Here is a 14,824-nt window from a genome sequence, read left to right on the forward strand (position 1 = left end):
TCTTACAGTAACTAGGAAATTCAGAAAAGCATCCAGGAATGATACGATATCTGCCTATCCACTGAACTTCAAGTGTATCTCACTTTAATTTTGAAGATGATCGTTAATCAGAACGTTTCTTACTCAAGCCAAATTGTAACCTATGGGCTTTTTACAAACCTCACAAGTTACATCAATAAAATGCAGCTGTTGTGAAGTGAAATGATGCTGTTCATCATAATATGAGTGGCAGTCTAAAGTAGGAAGACAAAGATGACACTGTATCCAGATGAAACTACTGGTATCAGTTTTTCCTTCCTAAATTCTACTCTCAAGTATCAGGTGTACAGGGAATAAATATTCAAGAGCCACTGTTGAAAAATACAAATAAATGCTTGTCAAAAACGTGATATATAAAAGTTAGCATGCACATTGTATTGAATGGCCAAATTTGTAACTATTTAGCACAATCCTGAATGGTGCTTCATTTTGGTTACTAGTTATAGAAATCCACTCATGGCCATATTGGTTGGACTCCCATGGACACGAGTCATTAAATCTCACAGCAAGCTGGAAGCTGGACTTCATACTTGGAAATATTCCAAGTATCTAAACACAATCTAGCCCTTCAATGTATTATCCACAAGCAAAAATGTAGGGGTGTGTGTGTGTGTTTGTGCACACGCGCACGCATGAGTGTGTTACCTCTGAAAGTCTCTGGGAAGATAGCAAAGAGAGATTATATCCCTTACACTGTAGTTTCCATTATTTCCAAAAAATTCTCTCTTAATACAAAAGTCTACCTCTTTTCTTCATGTTCAGCCCTTCTATCCAGCTAAGCTCTAGGACCTAGGCCTGGATCCCTTTTCCCATGAAAAGAAATTAAAGTTTCTAAATACTTCAGTCTTGTATACTTCACCCATGCGATGAGATATGCACATCCTTGGAAGGCAGAGAAGTTTGTAAATAATAAATATTTCCCTTTTCATACTTTTAAGGATATGAAAGCAGCTCAAGAACAGGAATGTTGACTTAGCCTTTAAAAGAGCCTGGATCACAGCAGGCTTCTGGTGCAGCAGTTAAGGCACTGGTTAGGATGCCCACAATTGCATATCAGAGTGCCTGGATTCAAGTCCCGATGCCATTTCTGGTTCCACTTCCTGATAATTTGCACTCTAGGAGGCAGCCGGTGATAGCTCAAGTAGTTGGTTGCCTGGACTCACGCGCAGACACGCACTGAGTCCTGTGCTCCTGGTTTCAGTATGGCCCATGCCTGGACGTTGCAGGCATTTGTGGAATAAAGCAACAGACAAAGATTCATTCATATGCTCATTCATATCCATTCATTTTCATTCTCTCTCTCTCTCTCTTTCCTTCTCTCTCTCTTCCCCTCTCTCTCTTCTTTCTGTCTTTCAAATATATAATATTCTTTAAAAAGGACTGAGTCTAAAGTTAGGAACTTCATGAGAAACACCTGGAAACTTCAGTCTTCTCAATTTTTCTTGATTCATTTCTCCAATCTCCTAATTTTTCTGCTCTTCTATATTTCTTGTTTTATAAAAAGTGGAGGCTTCCAGAGAAAGAGGTCTTTGTTGGATCTATTGAGATAATCATATGGTTTTTATTCTTCAATTTACTTATGTGATGCGTCACATTTATTTATGTGATATGTCACATTTATTTATGTGATTTGTGTATACTGAATCATCCCAGCAAACCAGGGATAAATTCCATATGGTCTGATTGAATGATCTTTCTGATGTGTTACTGGATTATATTAGCTGGTATTTTGTTGAGGATTTTTGCATTTATGTTCTTCACTGATGCTGATCTACGGCTCTCTCTTTCTTTGCTTTATCTTTTTCTGGTTTTTGAAATTATCTCAATAAGCCCTTTGATAAAATCCACCATGTATTCCTAATAAAAACTCAGTAAAATAAACAGAATTTTTTTTGACAGGCAGAGTGGACAGTGAGAGAGAGAGACAGAGAGAAAAGTCTTCCTTTTGCCGTTGGTTCACCCTCCAATGGCCGCAGCAGCCAGCACGCTGCAGCCGGCGCACCACGCTGATCCGATGGCAGGAGCCAGGTACTTCTCCTGGTCTCCCATGGGGTGCAGGGCCCAAGCACTTGGGCCATCCTCCACTGCACTCCCTGGCCACAGCAGAGAGCTGGCCTGGAAGAGGGGCAACCAGGACAGAATCTGGCGCCCCGACCGGGACTAGAACCCGGTGTGCTGGCGCCGCAAGGCGGAGGATTAGCCTAGTGAGCCACGGCACTGGCCAGAATTTTTTTAATCTGATAAAAGACATTTTAAAAAAAAATCACAAACATCATCACATGTGATAATAAAGACTGATCATTTTTGTCCGAAGATCAAGAATGAGTATGAATACCACTTTCCCCACTTTTATTCAATATTGTAGTGGTGTCTTTGACTTGGATCTTCATAGCTTAACAGTGTTTTTGAAAAGTGGCAATTTTGAAATTTGATGAAATTCAATTTGTCAACTTGCTGTGTATAGATTTTTAATGAAAATGCTTTTACATTGAAAACTTTGCCCAATTCAAAGTCAATATTCTATTTTTCTGATTTATAATTTTAAATTGTATATTTATAAATATAAATAAGGATTTATAATCCATTTTGAGTTCAATTTTTAGTGATAGTGGGAGTTAAAGATTGTTGTTACTTTTTCTTGCCGGCCTATGTTCAATTATTCTATCATGACTTGTTGAATAGACTATCATCTCTCTAGACTCCAAAAAAAAAAGAAGTAACTTTTTTACCTTACAATGGTGTATGTATCAAAGCCAGACTTTACACTCAGCTTCACCCGAGTCCAAAGTACATCCTCTTTCCTTTCTGTCACAGTTAACCTGTTGCACCTCATTTTCCTGTAAGTGAGATAAAATAGTTACCACCATGAGTTGTCAGGGTTAAACAAGCTAATTTACAGGTGCTGTATGAAGTCTCAACATAAATAAAAGTCATGTTTTTTTCTTTTGTACACACAGAACTTGAAACTCATTTGCCACCACAGACCGGTGTTTGAGTTCTTTTCCAGCTGTGTGATGGATTTGCACTTAATTATTCACAATCTCTAGTTCTGTCTGTCGTGATATATGGCACCCATTTGTGAGATGACAGTTCAGAGTCAACCTGTGTCCATGGGGCTGAGTAAAGCCAACTGGCCCAGATGGGAAGTGAATTAATGACCTGGAACAGACAGGCGCTGCACTGAGATGAGCTGAAGTAACTAGAGAAGGACTGTCATATGATGACATGGACCAAAGATAATAAGACTCCGCAAGTAGCTATCTCTCTGTGTTCCTCTCATAAGTCCATTCATTAAAAGCTTGTGAATAAAATCAGCTGTTTTTCCAGCAAGTTCCCCATTATCACAAATAAAATTAAGGATCTCAGCACGTTTTTCCTTTCATATCCCAGTCATTGCACTATTGAGGCTACATTATCTTTCGCGGAAGCTGAAACCCCAAGCCTGCACCAAGGTTGCAGAAAAGCCAAGGCCAAAATGAGATGTCACACAAGGTAAAACACACATACCCCTCCCAAATCATTCCTACTCAACTCCTCTCCTCACAAATAGAAATGCACACTGTTATTGCCCAATGGTTTTTATAACACTTTTAAATATAAATATATATGGAGGGGTGGTGCTGTGGTGTAGTGGGTAAAGTAGTGGGTGTCAGTTTGAGTCCCGGCTGCTCCTCTTCTGATCCAATTCTCTGCTGTGGCCTGGGAAAGCAGTGGAGGATAGCCCAAGTTCTTGGGTCCCTAGAGCCACATAGAATACCCAGAAAAACTCCTGCCTCTTGGCTTCAAATTGGTGCAGCCCCAGCCATTGCAACCATCTGGGGAGTGAACCAGTGGATGGAAGATACCTCTCTCTCTCTCTCTCTCTCTCTCTCTCTAACTCCACCTTTCAAATAAATGAATAAATATTTTAATAAATAAATATATAAAAAAGTAGGGTATTACTTTTCTGTAGAATAAAATCATTGTCTTTTAAAATCAAGACAGAAAGTCTGATCAATAGGGTCTTAAGTCTCTGAAAAAATTCCAGACTAACAAACACCACTCAAATCTCCTTAGATCCTTAGATTCTCCCTATGTCCTCTACCATGAGCACCCAGGAACTGGATCTGGATTTCCTCGATTTTTAATTCTCCATTAGTTTATTAACCTGCCTATAGAAAGTATTATTTTCTCTCCACTTATGAAGGAAAGCATCCATCATATTTAAGAAGCAGGAGTTTGAGGACAGACATTTCGTGCCGCTCATATCAGAATGCCTGGTTTCTGGCCAGTGCCCCGGCTCACTAGGTTAATTCTCCGCCTCTGGTGCCGGCACTCTGTGATCTAGTCCCAGTTGGGGCACTGGTTCTGTCCCGGTTGCTCCTCATCCAGTCCAGCTCTCTGCTGTGGCCCGGGAAGGCAGTGGAAGATGGCCCAGGTGCTTGGGCCCTGCACCTGCATGGGAGACCAGGGGGAGGCACCTGGCTCCTGGCTTCAGATCGGCGCAGCACACCAGCTATGGTGGCCATTTGGGGGGTGAACCAATGGAAGGAAGACCTTTCTCTCTGTCTCTCTCACTGTCTAATTCTGCCTGTCAAAAAATAAAAATAATAATAAAAAAAAAAAGAATGCCTGGTTTCTAATCCTGACTCTGCCTCCTGTTCCAACTTCCTGCTAATGCACACCTAGGAACCTGCAGCTGATGGCACAGATAAAAACCCAGACTGAGTTCCAACCTGTAGGCTTCAGTATGACCCAACCCGCTACTATAACTCTGCATTTCCTCCCCAATTCTAAGTAGAGTAGTGTCCTTTAGCAACAAACCAACTTTATGTGTATGATGGGTCTGCAAGAAATTCATGGAAAACACATATTATGAAAAACTCTAAGGATTTTTAATTTTTTACTCCAAAATAGACTTATTTTTTAAACTCCATTTTTCCATGAACTTTTTTTAAAAAAGATGTATTTATTTTGAAAATCAAAGTTACAGATAGGAAGAGATAGAGAGAAGAATTTCCATCCACTGGTTCACTCCCCAGATGGCTGTAACAGCCATCACTGGGCCAGACCAAAGCTAGGATCCAGGAGCTTCACTGGGTCTGCTATCTGGGTAATAGCGGCTCTAACACTTGAGTCATCTTCCACTGCTTCTCCAAGCCATCAGAAGGGAGCTGAACTGGAAGTGCTGCAGCTGGGACACAAACCAATGCACAAATGCGATGTCCGCATCACTGGTGGCGACTTTACCTGCTATACCACAATGCTGGTCCTTTCCATGAACTTTTTAATGTACCATCATCTATAACAGGAAGGAAAATGGAGAGAAAACTCATTTTCCCCTAGTTCAAATAATCTCTCTAAAAAAGAAATCTCTCTTCCCAAAATGAGACTACTACTTTTATATACTTCCCCTGAAATCTCTCTCATTCAGATGACCTGATAACCCAACTGAAAAAAAAATTAATTGATTAAACCAGAAACAAGTATACGCATTTAGAGAATCTAAAAATTCAAGTTCAACAGAAAGTTGTCTTCTCCCTTTAACTGGATAAAAATGCTCTATAACAGACTGTGAATATGGGCGATGAAAATCTTTCCTTTTCTTACTGGTTACAAACAGAGCAGATCCAGAACTTACTGGTATTTTAATTTTAATGGACCTTGTTAGAATGATTTAAAATTGGAATTTTTTGGCTGAACCACACATACGGATATATGCCATGCAGCATCTGTTATATTAGCTGCTTACCCACTCATTTTTAGATCCAGCTTTAAATATTGAGATTAAACTATGAAACTAAGGGAGTTAAGAAATTTTCCAGCTTATGAAACAGAACACAGAGCAATAACTATGTTCCCTGAAGCTGTAACTAAATCACCTCCGTGACTTGTGGTCCTTCTAAGTCTATTCAATTGGCTAAGCTGAGAAACAAATGATTATGTCTCCTTGAGAACACAAAGGGCACCAGGATCCTGCTGTCTAGCCAGAAAGAAAATCGGTGATCCTCAGCACTGCTGCATATACACTAAATCCCAGGAAACTAGAATTACAGGTTTTTCATGGAAATTACTAAGGTATCAAGGAATTTACAAGTATGCAAATCTCTTCAGCAAAAATAAGAACTTTTTCCCTAGGATATGAAAAAACCAAAATGACTCGAGTTCTTTAACAAAGATTGAGTTTTTACACAAATTTTTTATACAAAATAATAAAACAGAAAGGTTGAGAACTAGGGCTCTTAGTCACAAAAAATATACTAGATCAAATACAGGATTTTTTAAAAAATTATTATTTGTTTATTTTTACTTGAAAGACAGAGAGACAGAAACAAAGACAGACCTCCAGTTCATTGGTATATTTCTCAAATGCCCATAGCACCTGAGATTGTGGCAGGCCAAACCCAAGAGACTGGAACTCAGTTTGGATCTCCAATGTGGGTAGCAGGTTCCCAACCACTTGACTCATCACTTGCAGGAAGGGTCCTGCACATTAGCAGGAAGCTGTATTGGAAGCTGAGATAACACATTAGCAAGCCGGCGCCACGGCTCACTAGGCTAATCCTCCGCCTTGCGGGGCTGGCACACCGGGTTCTAGTCCCGGTCAGGGCACCGGATTCTATCCCGGTTGCCCCTCTTCCAGGCCAGCTCTCTGCTGTGGCCAGGGAGTGCAGTGGAGGATGGCCCAAGTACTTGGTCCCTGCACCCCATGGGAGACCAGGATAAGCACCTGGCTCCTGCCATCGGATCAGTGTGGTGCGCCGGCTGCAGCGTGCCGGCCACGGCGGCCATTGGAGGGTGAACCAACGGCAAAGGAAGACCTTTCTCTCTGTCTCTCTCTCACTGTCCACTCTGCCTGTCACTGTCAAAAAATAAAATAAAATAAAATAAAATAACACATTAGCAAGCATCTCCAGTATGGGATGCGGGCATCCCCAGAGGCATCTTAAGCACTACACCAAATGCCCACACCCAAGGCCAGAATTTGATGCTATACAGATCTGCATTCCACCATCTATCTAGAGCCTGTGTGGAGTTGATTGCTGCTTACTCTAAATTTCAGGTTCTTCCTCTATTAAATGTAGACAATACCTAAATTTCTAGAGAATTAGCAATATAATATAAAAGTACCTTGGAAAAAGCAGGCGTTCATTTACTAACAGCTACTGCATTTAGTATAAGTAAGAAGGCAATGGTTTTGCTGGGAATTTTAAGCCCAAAATAAAACTCTCTAAAGAGAATCCCTTCACTGAAGAAAATATAAGCACTCTACCTATGGAATTCCTTTCTCCAACAATCCTGAGGTTACTGGATGGTGTTTAACAGTAGGAAAATTAAAAATGATCCTTCCAAATGTGACCACACCAGCTGAATAATTATGGAAAAGTAAGATAACAAAACCCTACCCTCTAATCCAGGAATTCTTGAACTTGGCAACCTTTGGTATTTGGGTGGCACAAGTGGGAGTGTTGTTCTATACACTACAGAATATCTAGTGGCATCCCTGGCCTCCACACTGTAGATGTCCTTCCCAATGGTGACAATGTCCCCTAGAGGGCAGAAATCACCTCTACTCAGCACCCACTTTGTTAAAATGGGTTCCATATGCACATGCTCTCTTTTGTGCTGCTCTGAAATCTCTGATAGCAATCAGAGCTGGGGCATTTTATGTGACTCAATATTCAATTATATAGAGAAGATAATGAAAAATGAGTCAAACAATTAGTTTAGGTGTTGATTTAGGAGAAAAAGATCAGTCCTTAAAGGCATTGGTTTTAGCATCGTGAAGTGGTCCTGAAACCAAGCTCATATATTTGAATAGGAAAAGTGGGAGTGGGACTCTTAAAAGAATGATTGCTCTGCTGTCATTGGGTAAAACATTGTTTATGTCTGCTCGGTTCATTTAGCCTAAAGTGTTGTTCATTTCTGCTATCTCCCTATTGATTTTCTGTCTGGATGATCTATCATTATAGACAGCTGGATAATGAAGTCTCCCACAATTATGACATTGCTGTCCGGTTCTCTTTTCCTATCTGTCAGTGCTTGCTATATATGTTTAGATGCTTTGATGTCGGGTGCATATATATTTATAATTGTTATCGCTTCCTATTGAATTAATCTTTATATCACCATCTAAAGATCTTGTTTGTGTCATGTGGTAATTTTTCCCTTAAACTCTATTTTTTCCATTGTGAGTATACACACCCCTACTCTCTTTTGGTTAGCATTGCATGGAATAGCTTCACATTTATGAGTACTTACATCTAAGGTGAGCCCTTTGTAAGCCACACATAGCTGAACCTTGTTTTCCATCCATTCTGTCAATCCATTTCATTTTATTGTAGAGATATGCACTTAAAGTGATTATGATAAGGACTTACTATCATCATTTTGTTAATTGCTTTCTGTTGTTTTGTAATTCTCTTGTTCCTCTATTCTTGTTCATCTTATCTTTCTTTGTGGTTTGATTACTTTTTGGTAGTGTAGTCTTTGATTCTTTCAACTTTATCTTTTTTGTATCTAAAGTACATTTTTTGCAGCATCCACAGGGCTTGCATTGAACACTTTATTGCTATTACAGTAGTCTATTTTAAGCTGATGGCAACTTGACTTCAAATATTTCTAAAGTTGCATTTATGGAAAAAAACTGTTATACATTCAAAAAATGAAAAACTATAAAGAACAAAACCCTGAAAAAAATACACACAGAAACTCTGAATTTTACACTCCCAACTGAAAATATTGTATGTAATTGATATCAGATTTTTTTCTATATTGTGCTTCCATTAAATTTTTTCTCTAGTTATTAATATTTTTCTTTTAATTTTTATATGTTACTAATATTAAAAGTGATTGATGTGCCACTATTACACTATTACCATATTTTGTGTTTGTCTTTATATTAACCTTTGGCAATGAGATTTCTGTTTTTGAGGGCTGTTGTGATGTTTAGTGTCTTCTCATTTCAACGTAAAGAATTTCTTCTGGCCTTTCTTCTAACCCAGAATGATAAACTTCCTTAGTTTGGGAAAGTCTGATTGCTTCTTCATTCTTAAAAGACAACTCTGGGGCAGACACTTAGTCTAGTCTTTGGAACAATAGATGGGATGCCCACAGCCAGTAAATGGTGGAATATATATAGCAGGTCATGAAATCTGATATTATGATGCTTCTAGGTTTCTTTTCAATGTTTAATACTGGTTTGGCTATTTGGGATCTTTTATATTTCCATATGAATTTAGGGTTGTTTTTTCTAGTTCTGTGAATAATAAAAGAATGTGCTTAGAATTTTGATGGAGATTGCAACGAAAGCAATTGTATTGCTTTGGGTGGTAAGGATATTTCGAAAATATTTATTTTTTCAATCCATGAATATGGAAGAGTTTTCCTTTTATTTTGTCATCTTCTATTTCTTCCATGAATATTCTGTAATTTTCATTATATAGATCTTTCATATTTTTGGTTGAATTTATACCAAGGTATTTAAAATTTTTGTAGCCATTGTAGATGGGATTGATTCTTATAAGTTCCTTCTCAGCCTCATCATTTTTGGTGTATAAGAACACTATTGATAGGGCTGGCACCATGGCGCAGCAGGTTAATCATCCGCATGTGGTACCAGCATCCCATATGGGCGCCGGTTCTAGTCCTGGCTGCTCCTCTTCCAGTCCTCTGCTATGGCCTGAAAAAGCAGTAGAAGATGGCCCAAGTCCTTGGGCCCCTGCACCCACACGGGAAACCTGCAAGGAGCACCTGGCTCCTGGTTTCGGATTGGCACAGTTCCAGCTGTTGTGGCCATCTGGGGAGTGAACCAGCGGATGGAAGACCTTTCTCTCTGTCTCTCCCTCTCACTGTATTTAACTCTGTCAAATAAATAAATCAATAAATCTTTAAAAAAAAACTAGTGATTTTTATGTGTTGATGTTATATTATTCAATGTTGCTGTATTCTCTTATCAATTCTAATAGCCTCCCAGTGGTGTCCTTTGGTTTCCCCATACAAAGAATTATGTCCTGTGTTAACAAGGATAACTTGACTTCCTTTTTTCCAATTTGTATCCTCTTGATTTCTTTTTTAAAGATTTATTTATTTATTTGAAAGTCAGAGTTATACAGAGGGAAGGAGAGGCAGCTAGAGAGAGAAACAGAAAGGTCTTCCATCCACTGGTTCACTCTCCAATTGGCCACAATGGTTGGAGCTATACCGATCTGAAGCTAGCAACTTCCTCCAGGTCTCCCATGCAGGTGCAGGGGCCCAAGGACTTGTGCCATCTTCTACTGCTTTCCCAGACCATAGCAGAGAGCTGGATCGGAAATGGAGCAGCCAGGACTCAAATGGGCGCCCATATAGGATGCCAGCACTGCAGGCAGCAGCTTTACCCACTACACCACAGCACCGGCTCCCTTGATTTATTTTTATTAAATAATACCTCTGGCTAGAACTTCCAGAACTATATTGAATAAATGGAATGAGAGTAGATCTCCTTCTCTGATTTCAGATCTTAGTGGTGCAGCTTTTCCCTATTCAGTATGACACTGACTGTAGACGTCGTATATTACCCTTTAAAAAAAATTTATAGATCTATTTATTTATTTGAAAGTCAGAGTTACACAGAAAGGGGGGGGGGTCGTCTTCCATCCGCTGGCTCTCTCCCCAGTTGGCTGCAACGGCTGGAGTTGTGCCAAGCCGAAGCCAGGAGCCAGGAGCTTCTTCTGGATCTCCCACACAGCTGCAGGGGCTCAAGGATCTGGTTCATCTTCTACTGCTTTCCCAGCCCATAGCAGAGAGCTGGATCGGAAGAGGAGCAGCCGGGACTAGAACTGGCACCCATATGGGATGCTGGTGCTGCAGGCAGCGGTTTTACTTGCCACGCCACAGCACCAGCCCCTCATATATTACCTTTATTATTTTGAGGCTGTTCCTTTTATATTCAATTTTTAAGGTTTCTAGTCATGAAATGATTTTGTATTTTATTAAATATTATATTTTCTCTGCATCAATCGAGATAATGATTTCTATCCTTAATTTTGTTGATGTGATTTGTCATACATTTTTACCTGCACACATTAAACCACCCCTGCATCTCTGGGATAAATCCCACTGGTTTAGGGTGTAGGTTCTTTTTGGTGCATTTTCAGATTCAATTTACTAGTATTTTGTAAAGGATTTTCTCATCTACATTCATCAGGGATATTGGTCTATAGTTCTCTTTTTTTGTTGTATCCTTGTCTGCTTTTGCAAACAAGGTAATGTTCGAATCACAGAATGAATTTGGAAGTGTTGGCTCCCTTTAACTGGCTAGGAATAGTTTGAGGAGAGTTGGTGTTAGTTCTTCATTAAAAACATAATCCAGCCATGAAGCTAACTATCCTGAACTTTTGTTGGGAGACTGTTACTGATGCAATCTCAACGTTAGTTCTTGGTCTATAGAAGTTTTCTGTGTCTTCATGACTCAATTTTGGTAAAGTATATGTATCCAGAGATCTATCCAGTTCTAGATTTTCCAATTTGGTGGTATATGTTTCTTCATATAGTTCCTAATGATTCTTTGCATTACTGTGGTATCAGTTACATTGCCTATTTTTTTAACTTGATTTGAATCTTCTTTTTAGCTTTATTAGGCCAAGCACTTACCAAGTCTCCATTTTTTTAAAGCATCACTTTGTTTCAGTGATCTTTTGCATTGTATTTCCAATTTCTATTTTGTTTATTTCTTCTCTGAGGAAATATTATTTCTTTCCTTCTGCTAATTTTTTATTTTCCTTTTGCTTTGCTTTGTGACCCATTGTTATTTTAGGAACATACTGTTCAGTTTCCATGTATCTGTATAATTTACTTAATCCCACTGTGGCCAGAAAAGATAACACTATATGATTTATTTTTTTATTTTATTGGACTGATTTTATGGTTTAGTATATGGTTTACTGTAGAGAATGTTCCATGCAGTGATGAAAAACAAAACTGTATCATGAATCTGTGAGACAAAATGTTCTGTAGATGTCTGTTACATCAATTTGATCTGTTGTTTTGATTATTTTTTTCTGTGATTTTGTGTGGTTGTGTGATTGTTGATAGGGTGGTATTGAAGTACACCAGTACTTTCTATTAGAGTTTATGTCTCCCTGTAGATCTACTATCATTTTTTTTTATAAAATTGGGTGCCCTAGCATTAGGTGCATAAACATTTACAATAGTCCTATCTTCTTGTGGAATGTATCCCTTGATCATTACATAATGACCCTCTGTTTTTTACAGTTTTTATCTTAAAGTCTATTGAGTTTATATGAGAATAGCTACTCCTGCCCAATTTTGATACCCATTTGCTTGGAATATCATTTTACATCCTTTCACTTTTGGTCTGTGTTTTCATTAGTGAAATGTGTTTCTTGGCAGTGTTTAACTGGTCCTTTTTTATTATTGATTCAGCTAGTCTGCATCTTCTAATTGGACAATTTAGTCCATTTAATTTTTTAAGGTAAACAAATTGTATATTTCATATGTACAGATTTAGGAACATAGTTATACTTTCCACCCTACCCTCTCTCCTGCCCACACTCCCATCCTTCCTCCTTCTTATCTTATTTCCTCTCTTAGTTTTTACAATAATCTACTTTCAGTTTACTTGAGTTCAGCAAACACTAAGAAGAAAAAAAAAAAAGCATTATTACTCAACAGTAGAGACAAGGGCTGTAAACAATAATCAAATCTCAAAATGCCAATTTTACTCCTAAACATATTTTTGTACTCTATTAGTTACCATAGATCAGGAAAAAATGTGTTATTTGCCTTTTTGGGACTGATTTATTTCACTAAGTGTAATCGTTTCCAGCTGTATCCATTTTGTTGTAAAAGATAGGATTTAATTCATTCTTATGGCTGAGAAGTATTCCATACTATATACATATATATATCATAATTTCTTTATCCAGTCAACAGGTGATAGACATCTGGGTTGATTCCATATTTCAGCTATTGTGAATCAAGCTATAATAAACATGGGAGTAAGATAACTCTTTCCTATGCTGATTTCATTTCCCTAGGGTAAATTCCTAGGAGTGGGATTGCTGAATCATATGGCAGATTTATTATCAGCTTTCTGAGGTTTTGCCATGCTATATTCCACAATGGCTATACTAGTTTACATTCCCATCAACAGTGGATTAGGGTACCTTTTTTTCCCACATCCTTGCCAGCATTTATTGTTGGTTGATTTCTGTATGAGAGCCATTCTAATTAGGGTGAGGTATAACCTCATTGTGGTTTGATTTTCATTTCCCTGATGGTGAACAATCCTGAGCATTTTTTCGTGTGTCTTGGCCATTTGAATTTCCTCTTTTTTAAAATGCCTTTCAAGTATTTTGCCCATTTCTTACCTGGATTGTTTGTGTTGTTGTTTTTGAGATCCTTACGATTCTGGATATTAGCCCTTTATCAGTTTCATAGTTTGCAAATATTTTTCCCATTCTGTTGGTTGCCTTTTCACTTTCCTGAGTGTTTCTTTTGTATTGCAGAAACTACTCAACTTGATGTAATTCCATTTGTGTATTTTATCTTTGATTATCTATGCTTCTGGGGTCTTTTTCAAGAAGTCTTTGCCTATGCCAATGTCTTGCAGAATTTCCCCAGTGTTCTCCTCCAGCAATTTGATGGAATCAGGTCATAGATTAACATTCTTTATCCATTTTGAGTTGATTGTTGTATAAATTATGAGGTAGGGGTCTTATTTCATACTTCCATGGTTGGAGATCCAATTTTCCCAGCACCATTGTTGAAGAGACTTCCTTTATCAAGGGATTGATTTTAGCTCCCTGGTCAAAGATTAGTAGGTTCTAGAAGCATTAATTGATTTCTGGAGTTTTTATTCTATTCTATTGGTCTACATGCTTATTTTGTGCTATATATATAATAACCAAAAGATTCCACTAAGAGACTATTGGAAGCCAGCGCCACGGCTCACTAGGCTAATCCTCCACCTTGCAGCGCTGGCACACCGGGTTCTAGTCCCAGTCGGGGCGCCAGATTCTGTCCCGGTTGCCCCTCTTCCAGGCCAGCTCTCTGCTGTGGCCAGGGAGTGCAGTGGAGGATGACCCAAGTGCTTGGGCCCTGCACCCCATGGGAGACCAGGAGAAGTACCTGGCTCCTGCCATTGGATCAGCGCAGTGCGCCGGCTGCAGCGCTCCATCCGCGGTGGCCATTGGAGGGTGAACCAATGGCAAAGGAAGACCTTTCTCTCTGTCTCTCTCTCTCACTGTCCACTCTGCCTGTCAAAAAATAAAAATAAAAAAGAGACTATTGGAACTCATAAAAGAATTTGGTAAAGTGGCAGGATACACAATTAATGTAAAAAAAATCAGTAACATTTGTACACACAGACAATGCCATGGCTGAAAAAGAACTTCTAAGATCAATGTCATTCACAACGGCTACAAAAAAAAAAAAATACCTTGGAATACATTTAACCAAGGAAGTGAAAGATCTCTACAATGAAAATTACAAAACAAAAAAGAAATAGAAAAAGACACAAAAAATGGAAAAATCTTCCATGCTTGTGGATTTTAAGAATATTAAAATGTCCATACTACCAAAAGCAATTCACAGATTCAATGCAATCCTAATCAAAATACCAATGACATTTTTTCTCAGATCTAGAAAAAAATTATGCTAAAATTCTATGGAAACACAAGAGACCCAAATAGCTAAAACCTCTTAAACAACAAAAAACAAATCCAGAGGCTTCACAACACCAGATTTCAAGACATACTACATTTATTTTCAAGATTATTTCAAGGTTATTATTGATGAGTAG

General features: G+C 38.6%; 1 protein-coding gene across 4 annotated transcripts in view; it reads right to left on the minus strand.

Annotated features, from left to right (window-relative positions):
- Positions 1-14,824, minus strand: part of LOC149124736 (uncharacterized) — a 273,153-nt gene that overhangs the window by 83,486 nt on the left and 174,843 nt on the right. For all 4 annotated transcript variants that reach the window (XR_016212994.1, XR_016212991.1, XR_016212995.1 and 1 more), the window contains one exon: positions 2,769-2,876. The gene's annotated coding sequence lies outside the window, so the exon portion shown is untranslated. The remainder of the gene's footprint in view (positions 1-2,768; positions 2,877-14,824) is intronic.

This window comes from Oryctolagus cuniculus, chromosome 9 (assembly GCF_051225735.1).
Source record: "Oryctolagus cuniculus isolate XC-2025 breed Fujian yellow rabbit chromosome 9, ASM5122573v1, whole genome shotgun sequence".
NCBI lineage: Eukaryota > Metazoa > Chordata > Mammalia > Lagomorpha > Leporidae > Oryctolagus > Oryctolagus cuniculus.